The following is a 10322-nucleotide window of genomic DNA, read 5'->3' on the forward strand; positions in this document are numbered from 1 at the left end:
TAAAAGGAATGGAGGAAAGAGAGTCTGTTAATAGAGTGAAATCATTTCTGAAGCAGATATGGCCAACTAAGGTACAAACTTCTTTATTTACACAAAGACACTGTGGAGACATAGCCATGCTTTGAACATGAGGGATTCCCAACAGTTTAATAATATTAAATATAAGTAAAACATATCTGAATTATGAGAAAAACATATTATGTTTTACACAGTCTACAACTCTGGCTAATTCTCTGTAGAGCCTGGCATCATCTAATGCATCCTAATTTTGGTGTTTTACTTACTTGCTGTTATTCTACTGTGGCAAATGCATTATATGCCTCATAATGGAAATCAATTACCCAATTAGGTGCAGTCTAAGACTAAGCTCATCATTCTAGTATGCACATGGTTAGGTAGATTATTTATGTTTTTATAAGTAAAGCAAAAAATCATAGATAAATGTTTCTCTTTCATCAAATGTCAGTTTTATAATTTTATTTCATCACATTATTTCTCATCTACTTGTGAATCACAATTTAGTGTTTAAAAAAAGCAAAACAGCTAACATTCGTGTCTTAAAAAGTAAAGACACACATATAGTGCTAAGTCTGCTAAATTGGAAACTTTCTAAAATTTTGAACAATGATTTTAACTGGTTATTGAATAATAGAACACAAAATTTGATTTTCTGAAAAGCACTTGATAAGACTTAATATCATTTAAATCTATTTATTCTAATCAAATAAGCTGAAGTGGTAGGATGAATTTCCACTGAAGGCTTGCCCCTAGATAGTGCCAAGATATTTTTTAAGTTAACTTATGGACACAGTGGTCAATATGTGACCATTTCCATCACATTGTCTATTTAGCAGAGGTAAACAAATAGGAACTCAAATTCAAATCAGACTGTTCAAACTTTCTGTTCTGAGTCCTGTATATTATCAAAACGGTTTTAAAAATACTTGCACTCAAAATGCTTTTGCCATTATCTCGTTAATAGGCCCTATTGCTTTAAATCTACAAGGAATGCAAATAACTGATAATTCTGCACTCATTAAGGAAATCTCCAGTGACTTACTTCAGTTAAATGTTCCAACAGGCATGGTTAGCACTTCTTTTGGGATTGTTAAAGTTCCAAAAGTCTGTAAATTAAAGTTCTGCAGAGTGCTATCAAATATGCATAATGAAGCCCTAGATGTAAATTAAGAAGATTTATATGGCTGCATTCTGCTTACGTTATTCAATAGCAATGCCTCACAGGTTTTTATGAAGCAAATAAAGTGTTCTTTCTCTTGAATTCCATTTTAAATGGTCACTATGGATTCATTCTTACATTACTTGGTTCATCCATTATAGAATGAATTGCTGTTTAAATCCATAATTCATTCTAAAGGTTTTTCACACAACACAGTCAAATTGCACTGTATTCTATGCATAGTTCTGTAAAAAGTGGTCTAGAGATAGATGGGCAGCTCATGTAGATTCACAGATAAATACATACTGTTTATATTAAGTGTTTTACAAATTATTATACAGAAATTATGAAGGTTCAGAAATCTGCCTATCTTCTTAGAATGTGACGGAAATACCAACATATTACCTTTGGACCGTGAAGGGTATCATTAAATGTTTGATATGCAATATCTACAATGACAGATTTTAGCAACTTAGGCACAATTCATCACCTTATATTACTTTGTTGATGCAGCAAGGACTGTGTCCTAGTACTGGAAATTACATTATTTTAGAGAATAGATAAGATGTACATTTCTTTACAGAATAGATAAGCAGTGAAATAGTACATATGCTTTAAAATATAACTCTGTAGTTAGAGGCATTTGAAAAGAATACTTGGAACAAATAGGATAATTTGGCACTGAACTTAAAGAAGTTATTCCAAAATCTTCTAAAGAAAAGTACCGAGTGTGGATGCCAAGAGTGATTAAATATCACATTGTGTGATGAAGTGAAAGCATAAATAAGGACGAAGGTGGATTAAGGATAGCGGGAGATAGGAAGAATGTGTTCAAATGAGTAACAGGGCAGAGAATGGGGAAGGGGAAGGAAAGGAAATGAAAAGAGAACAAAACCGGAAACGCAGTTTTGTAAATGGGGAGAGAGGAAGAGTTGAAGAGTGGTTAGGGGAATGGACAAAGTGAATGAAGCAACATTGTATACAGGGACAAATTCACTTTAATGAATGTGATTAGTATGTGTGACAGATATGTACTGATAAAAATAAAGTTTAAAAAGTTAATGTTAAAGATTAAAACGATAGCTCATATGTCTAGAAGTTATATTATCAATGTTTATGAATGAATAAATGTATAAGAGAATGATAATATGAGAAAGGATACCTATGAAAAATCATATAATGATATAAATTAGAAAACATTTTTATCTTAGCATCGGTATTTTCAGATTATTTCAGGACATGGATACTATGTCAGAAATAATTTTATATTGAGTATTTTAAACAAAAAGTATCTTAAGCACATAAAAAATTATAAAAGTCATGTAGTAATCATAGTGTTCACATGATTTACGTAAACTATTAAACATTTACTTCCATGACTTTACCTTCAGCTGAAAAGTTTTATCTTCTCACTTCATTGGAAATATTTTATTTGTCCAATCATATTTTGAAGGAAGCTTTTTTAAAAAAGCATTTTGTTTATTTTAATGAGAAAAAATAGCATTGAAACAGTTTCAAAACAGGTTAGTAGGACAGTTATAATAATTAATAGTTATTATATATTGTAGTCATTCAGAAGAAAAGATGCAGACATGATATTTTGTCTAAATAATATTAGTACAAACCTTTCTTCTCAGTGAACTAAGAGAAAGTAGCTGTATATCTATCCTAACTATCTTGTATATACATTTTTTTCACTAAAAAATGGCCCTTATTTATATCCTTCCCTTTTTTTTTTTTTTGTTTTGTCAGAGATGGGTGTTCCATTGCTGTTAGAGAAGCTGTATTTGGAGAAGTGTATAAAGGACACTTTCATGATTTAATTTGATCTAAGCCATCCAGCAGAAAAGTATAACCATGGGGTATAAAAAGTAATGTCATATTAATATGCTGAGCTATAAAAGTTTCAAGTCAATAATTTCTGATGATTGCCAGTTCTGCTGATAACCCACTACTCTTATGGGCTATTGGATTATATTGGGTTATTTTACTGAATTCAAGTATCTACAATATTTGAAGGAAGCTTTTTTCATTGTGGTAAAAAGGGCAACCAAAGAAGATTAGACTTTAAATTATTAACATATATTCAATCTACATTATGTGAATGATAATATCTCATAAAAATCAATTTTTGTTATTTCCTGTTTATCACAGGAATAGATATTCACTAACTTCTGATGTACAAAACTTGTATCTGCTTCCCTTTTTTTTTCTCATTTTCACAACCTTGTTACTGAGATGGAGAGTTAGGGCAGGCGCCATAGTCTACACTATGCCATATGTTTATTTTTAAGTTAATTAAAATAGTTATCTTTCGCAATATTCTACACAAAATGTTTATTTTTAATTCAAAGTTATATGATGAATGTAAAGCAGAAACAAAGCTTAGGCTTTTGATCATGTTTTTTCTTCTATCTAGCAAAAGATTCCAATGTATACATTTAGATCACCTGCAGACCCAGGCTTACTGGATTCTGTAAGGTTATGCCATATGATATGAAGAAATGATTTCTTATAGCGTATTGTGATTTGAATATGAGTATTTCTCTCTCTCTCTCTCTCTCTCTCTCTATATATATATATATATATATATATATATATATATATATATATGGCTTGTTCTGTAGATTTCTACTACAAAGAGATGGAGGAAATGTTGAGGATGAGAATGAGTAAGAAGTCCTCAATCCTGGATCATGCCTTCAAAAGGGCTATAGAATGGGGCCATCCCCTTCTATGCTCCTAGATATGAGATGCTAGGAACATGCACAGCTACACTACTATTCTCATTCACTATGAGGTTATGCAAGAAAGGAACAACTCCCTAATACTTGACCTCACTGTTTGTATTTTAGCCTTCAAAATTGTCAGATAATTAAATCTCTTTCTCTCATAAGCAGCCTATATCAACTATTTTAGTAAAGTAAAGCAAAGTTCATATATATATAAAATAGGACATAGTCCAAAGATTCTGATGTTTGTTACAGCAACCAGAAAAAAAAAAAGAAAATACACCCATTTTCAATTCTTCAAATTGTGAGAATAGATGAGCTACAATTCCAGGGATACAGGGAGGTCAAGAAACAAAGTTATGGGTGATAGCAAATATCATCTGTGAGCTAAATTGGTTGAACCATGATATTCAGATATTTGGTGAAACTTTTTTTTGTGAATGTTCCAGTGAAATTGCATTTGAGATGAAACTGGCATAAATAGGTTATTGTTGAATAACTCAGATACTTTCACTACTGTTAGTAGGCACCATCTAATCAATTAAAGACCTTAGGAAAAAGAGAAACTAACCTCTCCAATAAAGCATTTTGGTCCTCTTCCATGATCCGTAGACTATGGAGTCTGCCATAACTCTCAATCTCAATAACAAGGTTGTGAAAATAAGAAAAGTGGAGAGAATACAAGTTTTATCATCATAAAATTTGTCAATAGTGTTATAAGGCTAAAGTCAAAAGGGTATTGAAGACCCACCATTAAAAAATAAAAAAACGGGCACAAGATTGCTTGATGCAATTCATGCCATGAAAGAATTCAAACCTGTTATAGTAACTAAATCTGCTCTTGGTGATGATATCAGCTTTGAAAAAAATTTGCAAAAAGCCAGATTCTACTCCAACTGAAAGAGCAGTTATCAGACTATCTGAACACCCAGTACTGAAGAAAAGAAAAGATACGCTGAAATCTACTATCCAGGCCTTTAAAGAGGCAAGACAGAATGCTACTGAAGTTAAGAACACTGCAGAAGAAAATCATTTTAAGGATGCTTGTATTCAGTTGTTGAAGAAAGTAAGTCACAGCATAAAGGAATAAAGACCAGTGAGCAGAAATTGAAAGAAACCGAAATCCAGGCAAAGAAACCAGCAAGTAATTCAGTAGAAAAAATGCCCAAGATGAAACATGGATGCAAATCAGTGCACATTCCAAGACCTCTGTCAAAGCCTTTAGAAAAGGATTCTGTAACTCCCTATGAGTCCCAGAAGACTCCTGCTGACCCAAACATGAAAGAGTTAAGTCAGATAAATAAAAAAGGGTTAGATAGCTTGCTTTGTGATAACAGTGATAGCCAAGATAATTATATGAAGAAGAAAAGGAGTATTTTGATGATAGCACAGAAGAAAGGTTCTACCAACAGTTTTCCATGTCTGAAGTGACTGTTAGTGGTGATGATTTCTTCACTGGAAAGTCATTTGTAAACAAAATCAGGTAATGGCTGCAATACTTCAGGTAAGGAACAAAAACCTCTCCAACAAACTTTAACCTAGAGAAGATATACATGAAATGCATTGGGGTGGGGAATACAAGAAATAACAAAATCAAGTCAAGTGCAAAACATGCAAAGTTTGAATCAGTGTTTTTTTTTTTTTTTTAATTCTTTTCCTCAATCTAAAAGTTCTAGAAGAGAGGGGCCGGGGAGATGGCTCAGTGGAATAAGCGCTTCCCTGGCAAGCGCAAGGGCCTGAGTTCAATCCCCGGTTCCGCAAAAAAAAAAAAAAAAAAAAAAAAAAAAAGGTTCTAGAAGAGAGCATAGAAAACAAGCTCCAAAAACCAAACTCTTAGAAAATGAACATCCTTGGTTTCAGCCCAAGCACAGCAGAGGTGAGACCTTCTTCTACCCACTTGGGACTACCACCACCACTCCATAGCATACCCCCACACCATCCCCATGTGAGAAATTCTGCAGCGTTCTGGGGACCCCCAGATCCAGTCTTAGCCCAGGCCTGGTGAATGTGTGGGAGAGCTGCCTCTCCCCCTTACTCCACCTTGTACCCTCCAGACTCAGCTCAGGCCAGGCATACAAGCCTGAGGTGAAACCCTGCATCTGCAATCCCTGCAGAGAGAGTGTGGGATAGAACCACCCAGCTAGTCCAGGAGCAGAAGATCTTGCCAGAGGGGCACAACAGGATCACTTGCAAAGGCAGCAGCAGAATGGAGCTGAGCACAGCAGCCAGAACCAAGCTAGGCACAACTGCATAGATCAAAACTTTGTAGATATGCACATGAAATTCAGTAGTTGCTAAAAGCATAACTGCACCAAAGCACTACAACAAAGGACAGAAGACATTGCTACACAAAATGCCAATGAGAAGGAACAAACTGCAATCTTTGAACCTAAGGCCAAGCATAACAAGTGCAGAAGACACTAACACAGAACAAAGTGGGAATCACAAATCTGAAATCAATGAATCAGCAGCTTCTGAAATAGAGAAACAGCTGCAGAAAGGTATAGAGGAACTCAGATTGGAAATGAAAAAAAGAAATCATTGAATTAATAACATCTGCAGTAAAAAATCAAATGCAGAAACATATGGAAGAAATCCAATCCCCACCCAGAAAAAGTGCAGAGAACACTAGAGGACACTAGAGGACACTAGCTCAAATATATGAATTAATAGCATTGATAGTAAATAAGCAACAGCATATAGTCATAGAGGAACTCAGAGCAGAATTTTTTTTCTACTAGCTCAGCTCAAAAGTATGAATTAATAGTGTCAATAGTAAATAAGCAACAGTAGAAAGTTATAGAGGAACTCAGACCAGAATACTTTTCTGAAATAAGAAAAGAATTCTCAGAACTCATAGCATCTGAAGTAAAGAATCAACTACAGAAACATAGGAGGAAACCCAATCTGAAAAAGACACTGCAGTAAAAGAATTAATACCAGCTTCTAAAGAAGAGATTGATAAAAAAAAAGAGGAGATTAGAAAAATGACAGATTACTTGAATGATCAATACAGGAAAGAAATAGATCACATGAAGCAGAGTCAAAGAGATATAGAGGAATACAAAATCTCAATCACAAACTTGCAAAAGCATTTAAGTGAAAGTAAAGACAGAGTTTCACATTGTGAAGATGTTGGTGTAGCTAGTGAAAAGGTAAGAAAGGATATCTTAAAAACAACTAGGATGCAGGAAAAAATAATCCACACCTGCAAGATGATGCAAAGATGAACAATGTTAGACTAATTGGCATCAATGAGAAAGAAGGAGTCAATACAAATGACATTAAAAATATGGGCAGAAGTAATAGCAGGAAAATTCCCAAATATTAGGAAATAATCTGACACTCAGGTAACCAAAGCATACAGAATGCCAAGTCACCTCAACCCAATGAAAAACACACCAAGACATATAATAGTCAAGATCCCAGAAATTCGGCAAAAGAATAATATACTGAAAGTCACTAGAGAAAAGAAGCAGATCACATTCAAAGGAAAACCCATCAGAATTAGGGCCGACTTCTCTTCACAAAGCATGAAAGCAAGAAGAGCATGGAGCAGAGTACTTTAAGTTCTCTATGAAAAAAATTCTAGCCCAGACTACTATACCCTGCAAAACTCTCTTGAAGTATGATGGAGAAAAGAAACATTTCCATGACAAAGAACACCTAAAGAATTTCATGGGGCCGGGGAGATAGCTCAGTAGAATAAGTGCTTCCCCGACAAGCACAAGGCCCTGAGTTCAATTCCTGGTTCCGAAAAAAAAAAAAAAAAGAAGAAAAAGAAAACAAGAATTTCATGATGGCAAAGCAAACCCTACACAGGCTACTGAAAGATGTTCAGGAGAGACCAAAATGATCAGAACTCCATGAAAGAGATCGAAAGCAACCAACTAAATAGGGCTAGCAATTAAACACAGGAGAAAAAGAAGTAAATGACAACAGGTAAATGACATGTCAACAATAAGTCGATGCATCTCAATTCTAACCATCAATGTAAATGGACTCAATTCACCAATTAAGAGAAATAGACTGGCACAGTGGATTAGGAAACAAAATCCAAAAATATACGGTATACAAGAAACACATTTAACTCATGAAGATATTAATAGGCTGAAATTTAAAGGGTGGAACACAATACTACATGCCCAGCATCTCAGAAAAAAACATGGGTAGCAATCCCATTCTCAGACAGTTTCAACTTCAAACCAAGAATGATCAAGCAAAATAAAGAAGGCCACTATATACTGGTTAGGGGAAAAATTCAGGAGAAAGAGGTAACAAACATAAATATGTATTCACCAAACATGGGAGCACCCAACTATGTAAAGCAAATATAAATTGACATGAAAAATCTAATATCCAATACAACAAACTTCACAGGAGAACTTAACACCCCCTTTTCCAAAAAAGATAGATCAACCAGACAAAAAATTTAAAAAGAAATAATAGAACTGAAACAGAGCTTGAAACAAATGGACTTGGTGGACATATACAGAGAGTTCCACCCAAACACAGCTGGATACACATTTTTCTCAGTTACATAGGGGTCATTTTCTAAAATAGACCACATACTGGTCCATTGGTCATGTTTAAGTATATGTAAGAAAACAGAAATTACCCCATGCACATTATCTCACCACAGTGCAATGAAACTGGAAATAAATGAAAAAAAAAACCAGAAAAAAACCCACGAAATACATGGAAATTAAATGACACCCTATGTAGCAACCAATGGTTAACAGATGAAATTAAAGAAGAAATTCAACAATATCTACAATTCAATGAAAATTCAAGCACCACTTATAGGAATTTATGTGATACCATGAAAGCAGTTCTCAGAGGGAAATTTATAGCTGGGAACACACACATTAGGAAAACAGAACAGAAAAAAATAAACACTCTAATGCTGCACCTCCAACAACTAGAAGAGGAAGAGCAAAACAAACCCAAAGCCCAAAGATGGGAAGAAATCATAAAGATTGCTTTGCAACATGCGGACATGATATCCTACTTACAAACACTATTAGAACAAATCTCACTGTTCATTAAGAGAATGTAGCTATATATCTATCCTGATCACTTTGAATACACAGATACAAAATTGGCATTCATCTGTATCCCATTTTTTTGTATAGCTCCGTTATTTGAATATTATAGGTGTGTTAACTCAGCAAATATTCCAAAAGAGTTCAGTAGTCCATAACAGTATTGGGTCTTCTACTTGACTGGCAATGTCAGAATTGTTGACCTGAGTCCCCTATAGCTCAACATAACAGTATGGCTTTACTTATACTTCGTTTTTATACTTTTCTGCTGGATGGTTAAGACCAAAATAAAGCCAGAACTATGCAACTACAGTTGTAGCTTTTAGATCTGATACGGTCAGTGAAATCTGCTCAGGATTTATCCTGAGATGTTGTACCTCAGATTATACATCCTTTGTCAGTGTCAGCCACATGGATGAGTCACGGCCATTGCTTGGCTAATGTGCTGTCTGTGAAAGTATGAGAGAATGTTCTCTCTCCATGTGACTCTCCTTAGGCACACTCTACATCACTGATCACTTTCCTCGTTGGCCGCATAATCTCCTTGATTAGAAAATTTGGGACACTACTGAGTTATGTGACATTACAGTACAAGTTTTCCTATGTCCTGAGTCTTAAATGACGTTGGAAGTCTAGGGGTAAAATGTTGGCTTTCCTTGAGGCCCTCCTTTTTCTCTAATATTTGTCTGCAAACTTAGGTTGTTAACCATCCACAAGAGAAGCTTATTGTTATTACCCTACAACCTAGGTTGTTAAGTTTAACGTCACTATCTGTCTGAATATCAAAACATCTTAGGCATAACATGGAACAGATATTTTTCATCAAGTATTGATATAGTTATCTTTAAGTTCCTACAAAATATGATGAAAATACATTTAAAAACTAGAATATATTTTTAAAAATAGGCAAAAATTATTATATAATTCTTATGTTTACATGTAAGTCCAGAAATCTAACCATATACAACCTTGAAGCAGGACAGTCCTACATCATTCCTTTTCCGGTCTCCTGCCTTAATTCACTACCCCCTTATTTTTGAACAATCATCTACCCAAGAGACAGCTGAGCAGCAACAGGCATGTCATGACAAGCAGCCTGTATTCAAAAGACCAGAATGACAGGAAGTCCTAGCATAAATCTACTATTACAAATTGTCATCCTCAGTGCAGTTACTTAGTTCACAGTTAAACTAAGTCTCCACACTATTTCGATAATGGTTGCACTAACTCAATATACATACTTAGTCAGGGTACAAATCATTCCAATTAACTGCTAGATTCAAAAATCTTCTGGAGATTCTCAGGATCATTGCCTTATCCATTTTCTACATATAACTGTATGGTTTGTCACTGTCATGTTTCCTAGCT

General features: G+C 34.6%; 1 pseudogene; it reads left to right on the forward strand.

Annotated features, from left to right (window-relative positions):
- The first annotated feature begins 4524 nt into the window (after positions 1-4524).
- On the forward strand, positions 4525-5558 carry LOC101579214 (annotated as a pseudogene).
- The last annotated feature ends 4764 nt before the right edge of the window (positions 5559-10322 follow it).

The sequence above is a fragment of the Octodon degus genome, unplaced genomic scaffold (assembly GCF_000260255.1).
Source record: "Octodon degus isolate 3935 unplaced genomic scaffold, OctDeg1.0 scaffold00006, whole genome shotgun sequence".
NCBI classification, from domain to species: Eukaryota; Metazoa; Chordata; class Mammalia; order Rodentia; family Octodontidae; genus Octodon; species Octodon degus.